This window comes from Saccopteryx bilineata, chromosome 2 (assembly GCF_036850765.1).
Source record: "Saccopteryx bilineata isolate mSacBil1 chromosome 2, mSacBil1_pri_phased_curated, whole genome shotgun sequence".
NCBI classification, from domain to species: Eukaryota; Metazoa; Chordata; class Mammalia; order Chiroptera; family Emballonuridae; genus Saccopteryx; species Saccopteryx bilineata.
The window spans coordinates 320,851,400-320,865,834 of NC_089491.1; positions in this window are offsets into that span (position 1 = coordinate 320,851,400).

Sequence of the window (14,435 nt, forward strand, 5' to 3'; positions counted from 1 at the left end):
GTGGAGGAAGCCAGAAGAAGCAGCCAAGATGGCAGAATGCTGAAGTAGAAGCCAGTTTGTGCAGAGTTTATGCAGAGAGGAGACAGGAAACAGAGGTAAATAAGGCTAGTGAGCTAGAAGCCTTTGATTCTAGGAAACTCGGACAAATCAGTAGCTTTGTGAGCGCTGAATGAGTGGGTTTTGGAGCCCAGTGTGTGTTTATACTTGCCCACCGGGTGCAAGCTAGTAATAAAGATGATGGCCCACCAGTTCATGGCTCTGTTGTTTCATTACCGACTGTCCAAATCAAATGCGAATCTATACAGCCAGGTGGCTCTGATGGTGGCCGTGGCTACTAGGTTTACAGGCTTGCTTTTTTATTTTCCAGAGTTTGAACACAACAGATATAATTAGAGCATCTCTTTGTAAAATGAACTGATAGACATATCCAATTACTTTGTTTAACAATCACATACTCCACATTGTGTATACATAGACTCTCAGAATGCAGGCAGTGATTCTGCACCTAACATTGTTGCTGAGTATTAGGACTGGCCAAATTACTAACTTGCCCTGGTCATGTTTCAGTGGATGCCACATGAATGGATCATTCTAAAAATGAAATTTAGCTCTATTTAGACATTTCCTGCTCCAAGTGAGTTGCCTATCCCATTTATTTTTGTCTCATTTCTGTTGTTTTTCTCCAATTTCTTCTCAACACACACATATAAGCCTCATGTACAAGATTTCTTTTTCTGAGTAAAAATGCTCTTTGCTTTTCAGAGTGATCTTAGATAAGAGGATCTCAACATCTACTTCTCCTTAGAAGACTTTCATCATTCTCTGACTCACCTTTTATCCGAACTTTATGTTAAGCTTTTTTCTCATGTTTATTTTTTGTTGCTGTTGTTATTGTTGACAGATATTAGAAGAATTCATACAGAGAAGGTGTATTCTTTTTTTTTTTAGATTTTATTTATTCATTTTAGAGAGAGGAGACACAGAGAGAGAGGAGGAGGAGCAGAAAGCATCAACTCCCATATGTGCCTTGACTAGGCAAGCCCAGCGTTTTGAACCGGGGACCTCAGCATTCCAGGTCAACGCTTTACCCACTGAGCCACCACAGGTCAGGTGAGAAGATGTATTCTTGTATTGTATTTTTCTACATGAATCTTCTCTGGTCCATTATCCCTACATTAACTGCACCTATTCATTCATTCATTCATCTTTTTTTCTTCTCCACTTTTTTTTTAATCTTAACTCCCAAGACACTGACTGTTTGATTGTGACAGTTTTATATCCCATCTGCTGACAAATTGTTTTCTTTGACCTTTAATTTGTAGTTAGAAAATTTTAAGCTGATCTGGTTTCTTACCCTGAGTCTGAAGCAAATTGGTCTCCTTATCCTCATTACAAGAAAGAAAAGAAAACAGTACAACTAAGCTTTAGAATTGTTTAAAAATGGTTTTTTTTTTTGTTTTATTTTTACTTTGAGAGTTTAACTTAGTAATTATTAATATGTATTCTGTTCTGGACACTAACATGCAAGTTTCCTAAAGGCAAAGTGTTTTCCTTTGTCTTCACTGCAGTATTCATCAACACACTACAGAGGTAATATGGCCCAGTGTGGAAGCCCCATACATTCCTGACTGCATGAGCGACCTGTCTCTGCACTCATGGGCTGGGGCTGGCATACTACTGCTACCAACTGTTTTTCTGTCTACACATAGTTCACGTGTGGAATACTGCCCCCAACTTTGGTTTTAGTGGGAAAAATACACAAATATTTGCATTATATTGTTGCATTGTGTTTTATAACTAAATGGGTTACATTGGGAGCTAAGAAAAAGGGCTCTTATATTAGTCTGGTAGTTCTTATGAGGCTTCCTGGGGGAAAATACTTAAGCTGAACCTTGACAGTGGTAGAGGAGTTCACTAGCTGGAAAAGACCACAGCTGGCACACCTGTTCCTGCCGCAGACAGCCAGGTCTTGGTCATGAGCAACGGCAGGTTTGGCTACTGAATTTACAGAGCCCAGTGCAAGTGCACAGGCTGAGTGCCCATGAAGCTGTTCTTGTCAAATAGGTACACGTGCATATTCCCATACCCACACTGTGAGGTGGGGGCTGTGGTAACTGGAGAGCCCAGCTACATCTGAAGGGATAGCACAGTCCAGTCTCAGTGGAAAGCAGCCCCTATGCTGCCAGCATTTCTGATTCCCCAAAAGAAACTACAGATCAAATGGTTCAAGTTGAACTACAATTTTAAAATTTTAGCCTAACCAGGCGGTGGCATAGTGGAGATAGGGTCGAACTGGGATACAGAGGACCCAGGTTCAAGCTCTGAGATCGCCAGCTTGAATGCGAGCTCACCAGCTTGAGCGCGAGGTCGCTGGCTTGAGCAAGGGGTCACTCACTCTGCTGGATTCCCCTGATCAAGGCACATATGAGAAAGCAATCAATGAACAACTAAGGTGTCGCAATGAAGAATTGATGCTTCTCATTTCTCTCCCTTTCTGCCTGTCTGTCCCTATCTTTCCCTGTCTCTGTATTTCTCTCTGTCTCTATTTCTCTTGTTTAAAAAATATTAACTCAATTACAAACAAATTAAAATATACTTTGCAAGTCAAAACAGCAAGGCTGCAGGACTCATCTGTCATCAGGGACACTGATTTGTCCCCTCAAGTCCAGAGAATTCTTTCAGCCTAAAGTTACTGACAAACTACAATGAATGAAGGGTATTTTCTGAGAGAATCAGTTTCAGGTGTGTTGTGAAGCATTGTTAAAGTTCAGATGTAATAGTATTAGCAAAGTATTTATAATGTTCTTGAATGTTTCCCCTGCAAAATATTCAGAAATGTTCATAATACTTTTAAAAATGCTTAAAAAGAAAGGATTTAAACATTAGTCCAAAAGACCTTCAAGGGTGGACGGCTACAAAGCAGAAGTTGCCGGGTTGATCCCTGGTCAGGGCAAATACAGAAACAAGTTGATGTTTCTGTCTTTCTCTCTCTCTCTCCATTCCTCTCTGGCTAAAATCAATAAACAAAAATTAAGAAAAAAAATTATGCATACTTATTTTCAATATGAAAATTTCTAGGTATGTATAAATTACTATATAATAAATTTAAATATACCAAAACCAGTTAAATGCTAGGAATAATTGTCTTAATAAAGTAACAAATATTTGACTAGTGAATTTTTAAAATTGCTTTGAGAAAGTAGTTCTTCTAGAAATCCTTTGGAACATTTTGGGGACAATTATAATCATGTAACAATGAGTGCATTTCAAACAAATGGCATTATTAGTGCATGGTTGCCAAGTTACAGAAACTTTTGAAGAACCACCCTTTTCTTAAATGTTTTTCAGTTTCAGTTACCATAACAACATAACATTGGTCCTTTATTTCTAAAGAGAAAAATTGCTGTATTTTTTTATTTTCCCTGAAGAAGCTTAAAATATGGTAGGTGAAATGTCACATTTAATAATACCAATTTGATGCAATTAAGAAAGACAGTTGGGGAAAAATTATCTATGCAGTTCCATTAATCATGTTAATTCCCCCTTTTCGTCTTTAGGTATTTCAACATGTTTGGCCAATGTTGCATTATATTTGGAAGGTGTAAAATTACTTTGCTTATCAGAAACTATATTTTGGCCTTAATAATAATATGGTCTTGATAATGTGGTCTTAAATTGATATAACTATTATGTTAAATTATACTTGGGAAAATATGTAAAAATATATAATATACATTATATATTGATATGTATATATTTCTTTAAATAAAGGAAATATTTAAAGAGTTGAGACCCAAATGTCTCCCCCATTCTAGGACTTTTTTCTGGACAGCATAATCACTTTACATTTCCTACGAGGAAGAGAAGGTTATAGGAATGGCTATAGATTATTAAATGGCTAAGATTATTCAGAACTAGTTTTAATTTTATGGAAATTCATTTAGAAAAGCTAGAATTAAATAAGAATAAATAAAAGCTATTGAAATAAATAGAAAAAATTTTTTCTATTTATTAATCCAGACCTAAGTTCCTTCCTTAGAAGCCATCTCTCACCGTCCCTGATGAACAGGGGAACCCTGGAGATGGGGTTGATTCTGTGTGTTCCTGATCCAATGAACTAGGTTTGAATATTACTGACACCCACATTTAAAATTTCATTAATGTAATTAATCACTTTCCTTGAAGTCAATACTACAAATAGAACTTGCCATGTATATTTTTTATGAGATAATTACTACTGCCGAATGGTGGAATACAGTAAGGTAACAGTGGCCAGTTACCTTACTGTCAGTATTCCTCTCTCAGACCTGCACACTGTTCAGGGGTCCATGAGAGGGAGCCAAGCTTCCAAACTGCCATCTGGGGGCTCAAAGGACATGAACAGCAAACACAGAGGAGTTATTTTTGGCTCTTCCCATCTTCCTATCTTTGACTTAGAATATGTTCTGCTGAATGAAAAAGTAAGTAATCAAACATTCTTTCGTATTTCCCTCTCCTGATCCAAAGTACTAAATGGGAGTTACCTATCTTGAATAATACAGTATTGATGATTCCTACATAGAAAACATTAAATGAAAATTCCTGTTACATAAATTAATTATCTGGTTAGCTAAAGAGCTATTTTCCAGAGCATCAATTCCTCCCAAATTTTTTAACCTGTATTGTTATATACTATATACATTTCCATGTGAATAATATGGATTTGATTTTTTTTAACTCTTTGTCTTGTATCTGAATAAATTAAAAACTCACTGTCACTTCTTTTCTCATTGCTAATTTTATTGTTTTTCAAGTCTGAACTTTTAAAAATTCATCTCTTGGAACAAGATTTAATTATGTATGTTAAGATTGTTTATTACATTTGTTAGCTTTTGTTTTTATTTTTCTTCAGAACTTTCATACCTGATGCATGTCCTCCATGAATGGTAATTTCTGTTTTCATTATGGTTGGATAATAACTTGGCTGAGTATACATTTTTGACTGATACCTCCTTTACCTCACTGGTTGGTAGTTACTGCTTTGCTATTTTTGGGCATAGACAGATGTTTTTCTTCTTTTACCCAAGCATCTCCAATCATGCATCTTTAGTTGGTTGGCTTTTTAACATCAACTAATGATAGGTTACATTTATGGAGTTTGCAAAGTAAACTTCAACTTAATTATAAAACATTATTATTCCTGTTCAAAGTCCTAGCTAGTATAATTGCAGCATTATACTTAAATACTGTATTTTTTAAATAGAGAAGAATCAAATAGAGTTTCTTGAACATATTTGTCTTTCCTCAGAGAATGTAGCAAGATAGGTCATCCAGTAGGCTGTAGGGCTCTGGCACTATAATAGGGCAGCTTTGAATCTCATCTTCTTTTTTTTTTTTTTTTTTTTTTCATTTTTCTGAAGCTGGAAACAGGGAGAGACAGTCAGACAGACTCTCGCATGCACCCAACCAGGATCCACCCGGCACGCCCACCATGGGGCGACGCTCTGCCCACCAGGGGGCGATGCTCTGCCCATCCTGGGCGTCGCCATGTTGTGACCAGAGCCACTCTGGCACCTGAGGCAGAGGCCACAGAGCCATCCCTAGCGCCCGGGCCATCTTTGCTCCAGTGGAGCCTTGGCTGCAGGAGGGGAAGAGAGAGACAGAGAGGAAAGCGCGGCGGAGGGGTGGAGAAGCAAATGGGCGCTTCTCCTGTGTGCCCTGGCCAGGAATCGAACCCGGGTCCTCCGCACGCTAGGCCGACGCTCTACCGCTGAGCCAACCGGCCAGGGCTGAATCTCATCTTCTTTGAGCTATTTTGCATTCTTATGTTCTTCAACTTATAAAGGAAAAACTTGACTATGGTTAGTAATCTTTGTATGTAGCCTTTGAAAGAAAGCAGAGTGTTGATTTTGAAAGTTCCCAGACATAACAGCAGAGACTAAAAGATCTCTGAATTAAATTCCGAATTGTGCATTATGTTCACAAACAGCGACAGCAGTATGCTATGATCGACCTTCTGAGACAAGCCCAGAGCATCCACTCTCAGGAACTCTTGACTTTGTAAACTTCCTTGATACCAGACCTGGAGTCTTAGTAAGGCCTGTTCAATAGGGGTGTCACTCTAGGTTATCAAATTAATTTTACTTTACCCACACTTAGCAGGGAGGAATCTTTAGTACTACTCTCAAGCCTTAGGCCAAATGCAAAAGATGTTCAAAGAATCTATAAATTAGGAAAAATAAAAACAGGATGCCAAAATAAACAAATAAATAAATAAGAAAGAAAGAAAGAGAGAGAGAAAAAATTAACCAAATGCTCAGCTAGCTAAAGTGACAATTTGGCTCTAGGTCAACAGTAGCAACAACATAGAGAAAGCTTGGGTTTTACTGAGTAGACATAAGCAACAAGATTTTTAAAGTAAATTAAAACATGTTAGGTCCAATAATTGCATTCCACAGTTTTAAAAGTTTAATAGTTATGCATTGCCTAGTGAATTTAACCCAATTTTTGGTTGGATTAATGTTTAAAGACCTCCAAAATTTGGCAAACCCACGTTTCCAGTCTCATTACACCAAAATGCTTTTTAAAATGTTCTGTCCAAATACCTCTATTGCCAGTAAAAGTCATGTTATATCACAGGAGCCTGCATGCCTAATACAATTTTGTCTTTATAATTTGTGCATTTTGTTTTAATAGGAAAAAATGTTTTAATAAGAGAAGTCTTACTTACTTATTATTGAATTAGCCCATATTTCCAGAAACATGCCAATGTAACTCTGTAGCTCAAGTTAATTTCTAGTGCACTGTCTTTTGCTCCTGAGGATATTAGCCTTCCAGTGTAAGAAGCTGGCAAGTAGAAAGAGCTAACACCTTGGGTTCTTGTCCCATCCGCCGTTCTCTAGTTAGGTGACACCGGCTGAACCTCTCATATTCTTCTTGGCACCAGTTCCCTATGTAAAAAATGAAGCCATACTACACTAGTACGTTTTCTTTTTCCTTTTCAGCTTGTGACATTGGTATGTGTAACATAAGTATGGGACTCTTTCGGTAGATGAGGCCAAGATGGTCATACAGGCAGTTGTGGGCTACAAGGTTGAAAATCACAGGACTGGGTGGTATGAGTCCCCTAATCCTTCTCTTTTGATTATGCTTTTATTGTCATTGCTTTCTCTCATTCTGATTGAAATATCTGCACCTCCTTGAAACCAGTATAGAATCCCCATATCTTCATGTTTTCCCACCTCCTTGCCTTTGGGCTGAATTTGTTCTGCACATAAAGCTCTCCCATTTGTTCTTAAAATTCTGTGTACCTCTCGTTGGCCTGAGTAATGTTATTATCTCTTGCAAGACTTCAGTTTTCTTTGTCAGAAGAAATCCCTCTAGGTCTGGAACGTCTCGTGACCTCCAATTCACAAACTCAGTGAAGGTCGAGTAGGGGTGGAGCTGTGGTTCTGCCCTCAACTGCAGGATGGGAAAGAAGAGGGACACTGTACTGCTGGGTGGGCAGGCTGAAAGAGGAGAATGGAGGCAAGTAGCCTCATGTGAGGGAGCAGCTAAGGATTGTGATGGTCTTTTCTAGAAGGCCCTAGTTTTTAGCCTGCAAGACCAAAAAAGGATTCCCATTCTTGACCGCTCCGGTAAATTTTACTCTGCTTTGCTATGAATGAATTTTCTGTTCTTCTACTTAGACCACGATTTCATTCTAAAGAAACTTGTCGAAGCAGGACTCACATGGGTAATGTAATGTCCTGTTAGAAACAGGGTGAGCCACACACATCCTCACTCCTATGACTACTTGACTCAGTGACCTGCAGGGTTAGCTGCATAGACTTGGAAACCCATAGGCCAAGAGTAGCAGAGAGGACTCCACTGGTCAAAAAGGAGATGCAATCTTGAACATCTTTTTTGGGGGTAAGAATATGCACCCCTCACTGGTTCAGTAAATTTTTCTCCAGTGAACTAATGGGACTACTAGGTAAATTAGCAATCTTAGTTCTAGTGTTTGTAAATTATAATATAATTGAAGTCTGATTTCTTCTAGGCTTGAGTAGACAACTTTTAACTTAAACTAAATAATTTACTTTAGGATTAAAAAAAAAAGTTTGCTCAGGATACATTTCTGGTCCAGTTAATAGTCTCATCAGCTTAGTCACTAACCAGAAACCTTGTCCTTATTGTATATCCTTCTTTTCTCTCCAACTTTAATCATTGCTTAAATTTTTACATTTAAATAGTATTAAGTTCTTTATAGTTTCTTCATCAGCCAGAATAGAGTATTTCAACCTGAGCTTCACAACTACCTATATCATAACTACTTAGTTACTGTTTAAAAAATAAGCCAATGATTTACGCATGACCCCATTATACAGGCACCCTGAATCAGCATCCCTGGGGTGTGGGACCAAGAGTCTGAGCATCATTGCTTACTCTTCCACCCTCATCACCCTCATTCTCCTCCCTTTTCTCTCCTCCTTCCTTTCACATCCTCAATTTTAATTTTTGAAGCCTTAGTTTCTTCTTTAGAATATTTATGATTCTCCTTTGTGTAATATTTTTGGTATACTTCTACTCATCCTTCAAACCCAGTAAAAATGTAAAGAAATACTTATTAACCCATTCCTCACATTTTTTTTCTTTCTTTTTTTAGAGAGAAAGAGAGAGAGAGAATGACAGATAAGAAGGGAGAGAGATGAGAAGCATCACTTTTTGTTGTGGCATCTTAGTTGTAAGAAGGCAATATGTAAGATTGCTTTCTTACATATGCATTAGTCAGGGACTCCAGCCAAGCCAGTGACCCTTTGCTCAAGCTGGCAACAATGGGCTCAAGCCAGCAACCTTGGGCTCAAGCCAGTTACCATAGTGTCATGTTTATGATCTTATGCTCAAGTCAGTGACCATGGGGATTCGAACCTAGGTCCTCCGCATCCCAGGCCTAAACTTTATTTACTGCGCCACCACCAGGGCCCATTCCACACATTTTCATAGAAAGAAAGGGAGTTCCTCTCCACCCACCAGGATGAGGTAGTATTACAAAGAACGTTCAATTCCTCTCCATTCGGTAAGAAAGATGGAGCGGTACAGACACCAACAAGCTCACTATCCTTTATGGAGCTACAGTTCTGCACTGCATAACAACATTTCAGCCAACAACCAATGATGCATATGATCATGGTCCCAAAACTGTAATGGAGCTGAAAAGTTCCTATCACCCTTTGATGTCCTAGCTATCTTAACATCTGAGCACAGTGCATAACTCATGTGTTTGAGGAGATGCCGTGTAAACAACCTAAAGCTCTGCCAATCGTATAGAGCACAGCACATATGATTATGCACAGTATAGAACACTTGATAATGATAATAAACAACTATGCTTATGTATTTACTATAATACACTTTTTATCAGTATTATTTTAAGTTAAATTTATTGTAGTGACATTGGTTAATAGGGTCATATAGGTTGCAGGTGTACATTTCTATGATATATGATCTGTACATTGCATTATGTGATTACCACCCAAACTCAAATCATTATTATTTTAAAGTATATTCTTTCTAATTATTAAAAAAGTTTTACCATAAAAGAGTATGTTGAGTTATGCCAGCAGCAGCTTCATATATCTTGTGTTTACCATATCTTTTGATGGCATCATTTCTCTTGTGTTTGATTTAATCTCATGCTCTTTTATACAGTAACATGCTGTACAGGCTTGTAGACAGGGACTAATAGGCTCTACCATAAAGACTAGATGTGTAATAGGTAACGTCTAATTTTGCATAAGTACACTCTGTGGTGTTCGCATAATGATGAAATTTCCTAAGAATTCACTTCTCAGAATGTATTCCCATCATTAAATATCATTGCTTTGATATAGCTCAACCTGTCTAAAGATGTGTGGCTTCTTCCTCTCCTTCTGAATCCACAAGAAAATCACATTTGGGTTAAGACAAAGGGTGTAGATTCAAGAAGCTAAAGTAGAATTCCATCTTTCTATATCTCAGTTCTCTGAGCTCCTTGAGGACAAAGATCCTTTATATTGCTGGGTGGGTTGCTGTCTGCTTTGCAGATCCTATATCTCAGTGGTAGTCAACCTGGTCCCTACTGCCCACTAGTGGGCATTCCAGCTTTCATGGTGGGCAGTAGCAGAGTAACCAAAGTATAAATAAAAAGATAGATTTAACTATAGTAAGTTGTTTTATAAAGATTTATTCTGCCAAACTTAGCGAAAATCTGACATAAAGTACTTGGTAAGTAATTATTATATGCCTTAACTTGCTGTAACTCTGCTTTATAATTTTTTTTATTTCTCAAATACAATACCTTAATATTCTTATTTCAAAGAATTCTATTTTTGGTAACAATAATTTGCAAGATTATTACAATGACTGATCCACATAATTTAATTTATGAGGAAATACATATTTGTAAGAGCTTTCATTACACTTTTTGTTTTCGCTTTCCAGATAATTTCTGGCATCTTTTTAAAAAATTTTTTTTAAAAATTAATTTTAATGGGGTGACATTGATAAATCAGGGTACATATGTTCAGAGAAAACATCTCTACGTTATTTTGATGCTTTATAAATTTTATAAAATAAAGTTACTTCCCTACTTTATAAATCACCATTACTGTGGAACAAGTGGGCAGTTAGAAAATGTTACTACTAACAGAGATACAAAAGTGGGTGGTAGGTATAAAAAGGTTGACTACACCTGCTATATCTCTACTGGGTGGAAGCCAAGCTCAAATATTGGGGAAGTGGAGCAAGAAGTCTGAGTCTGGCCACAGCTCTAAGCTATGATCTATAATCCACTTTTAGCAAATAAATCATCAAGTTGATTTCACTCTGACTTACTCCTCATGGGTGTGTTACTTAGCAAGCATTTATAAATTTATTGGATTAATAAATGAATGATGTTGCTCATTCCATTGCTTAAGAGTAGCTAGTAGAAAACACTCTGAGAGACAGCTTTTCTGATTTTTCAGCCTAATTTTTCTCTATTTTATAGTAATCCAATAATCACAATAACCTCACAGAATTATATAAAAGAAATATCTTTAAATGCCTTCTGTTTCTTTCCTAAACATGGGCTCAGTAAGCAGTCCCTTCTGTAATCAAAGCTCCTTAGCTACTGAATAAACTGTCTGAACCTTTCTTTTTTTTTTAGCAGAACTTATTTGCTGCTGTGTTTGATAATTTTCTTAAATGTAATGGTTTCAGTATATATTAGTAACTTTGTTATAGCTTCAAATAAATCACCCACTAGTACCATAAGACAATTCCTTTCAGTAAGATTTTGAGATTGCCAAATTTCTATATATTATGATATATACTTTACATATTATGCTATATATAACAAACAAAAGAACAAGATATGTTAGCATATTAAAATAAAGTAATTTGATAATAACATATATGTATATAACTGATTTATCCTATAAAATAGATTATAAATAATAATATTATGCAACTTTACTATATTCCTTTGTCTAAATAAACATTTAAACTTTTATGGTCATTTCTCCATTATGACTATACTATGGAGTTTCCCTTAGGTCTTCTAAATTATGGCTTGAACTATAAACCATGACACCACTTTAGCATTCTGACCTAATCCAGATAACATTCCAATATCATGAATCACTTTGGCAGTGTTTTGACTGTTACTTTTTCTCAATTGCATTCCCAGCCTAAAGTGCTTTTATTTGCCCAATTCAATCTTTTCAACTTTCACTTGGCAACAATAGCTGATTGCTCATGTCAAAAAATTATGTCACAATAACAATGCGCTAAATTCTTAACCTGACTGATAGTTGCACATGAAGAGCTGTTGGAACTGAAACAACCCTGCTGTGAAATATAAGTGTTTAAAAAATTAGCTTAAAATAGGTGAAAACATCTCCATTAGTTCTCCTTTCCTTTGTCAAAAAGTAGTGCTTCTCGTTTTCTTTCAAGATGAAGTATCATTCTGCAAGTGGACTAGCTGCTAGCTAATCTACATTTCTAACAACACTTAAATATGTTGAACAACTTTCAATATCACAAATAAGGTTCTTTATAAAATGAAGAAGCAAAAAATAAGTTTTTATAGACTTTTGACAAAGCATGGATGGCAATTTCTATTCTTTCCTTTTCTTATATATTTTTTTAGATGAGAGGAGGGGAGAGAGTAAAGCAGTCTCCCGCATACGCCCCAACTGGGATCTGCCTAGCAATCCCACCAAGGGCTGATGCTCAAATACTAAGCTATTTTTAGTGCCTGAAGTTGACGTTCTCATACCAATAGAGCTATTCTCAGTGGCCAGGGCCAGGCTCCAATTGAGCCACAGACTGCAGGAGGGGAAGAGGGAGATAAAGGGGAGACAGAGCAAGGGAGAAGCTGATGGTTGCTTCTCCTATATACCATGACTGGGATTCGAACCCTGGATGTCCATATACTGGGCCAAGCTCTAACCATGGAGCCACTGGCCAGGGCTGGTAATTTCTATAATTAGAAATAATAATTATAGGAACATTATTTTACTACCTACGTCTCTAGGCTCCATCCTAGATGTGTTATCTAATCTAATTCTCTTAACAACACTGTGAAAAAGAAAGTATTCTTAATTTACATATAAGAAAATTCTGTATAAAAAATACAATTTTCCATTTTTATACAGTCAATAAATAAAACAATTCCAGATTAAGTACTGTGCTTTAACTGCTGCTCTTTTCCTAAGCATTTTTCATATCTATCTATCTCTATCTCTATCTATACCTATATCTATATCTATATCTGTATCTATCTATCTGTATATATATATATATACAGATATATATATATATAATTGTTTTTATTGTTTTCTAAACCATTTCAGAATTAGGACCTAGTTGTTTCCTGCTTTGACATGCAATAAAAATCCCCACATTAGGAGCAATGAAGTACTTTATCACCCAAAGAGTAAGTACTTTAAGAAAAACTGTTTTAGTTAATTTTGGATCCAATCAGTTTGCCATCAAATGTCCTCTTCTACTGCTGGATACTTCTCAGGGGTATCACAATTTCTAGATTGTAAAATAAAATACAGCTTCGGTAATAGTAGCCTTAACATACTCAGCACCTTTTTCAAGTTGAACAGAAGAAAACCATCTCTGGCAGACACTTCAGCAGTTATTCTGGGATGTACTTCATGAAGACTTTCTATAGATCCATAAATTACACTATTTGATAGGTGGCTACCAAGTGCTGCTTGGTAATCTTGGTTCCAAAGCTGTACTTTTTCTAAAAAACATTTAGAGTCTCTGGAGAGTAGAAAGAGTGATATTCTAGTTCCTTACAAGTGAGAAGAACCAAGCAGGAACTCCAGTCATAGGACTAGTGCATACATAAGTCAGGTGCATGTGTTTCATAGATTTTTTTAGATTCCACACATGAGCAACATCATAGTGATAATGATGTTGTAATATATATCTGAATCAAATTAATGTTATATACCTTAAACTTATACAATGTTATATGTCAATTATAGAAATGAGATTAATTAATTATAATTTTAAAAAGTGTTTCAGAGTAAGGATTTACATATGCAAGGCAAGAGAGATTCCATTTACTGGGTCCAGAGCCCACAGCCACAGTGGATATCATGGAACTGAGCTTTGGAGCTATAGGTTCAGGCTCCTCAAATAGTTCTTGATTTGTGATCAGTTGGTTCCAGGGTTTTTGGATGAGCAGAAAGGAATTTAACAATTTTAGTTTAAAACTAAGAGTAGAAAGAGCAGGCCAGAAAGCAGACAGTTGAGTAGGAAAGCACACAAACAAGTAGCCCAAGTGCATGTAGGTGGCAATTCTTGATACTGTGGGAACAGGTCATTATGGTTAGAATCATGGCTTCTTTGTCCACTTTGTTTTTCCCTTCTCCAAACTTCTGAACTTTACACTTAATTTTCTTGTTACCATTTAAGGAATAAGAAAAATAATTTCTTTTTGTGTGTGACAATACAGAGAGACAGAGAGAGGGACAGATAGGGACAGAAAGACAGGAAGGGAGAGAGATACGAAGCATCAACTCTTCATTGCGGCACCTTAGTTGTTCATTGATTGATTTCTCATATGTGCCTTGTCCTGGGAGCTACAGCAGAGCGAGTGACCCCTTGCTCATGCCAGCGACCTTGGGCTCAAACTGGTGAGCCTTGCTCACACCAGATGAGGCTGCGCTCAAGTTGGTGACCTCGGGGTTTAGAACCTGGGTTCTTTGTGTCCCAGTCCGACGCTATATCCACTGTGCCACCACCTGGTCAGGCAGAATATTATTTCTTTTGATGTCTTTTTTTATACAATTTTTCTCTTTAGACTATAAAGACAAGAATGGAAAAGATGATTAAGGTTGTATATCTCTGTGTGTGCCTGTGTGTGTGTGTGCCTGTATGTCTGTTATCTGTGTGTGCATGTGTGTGCATTTATGTGTGTCTGTGTGCCT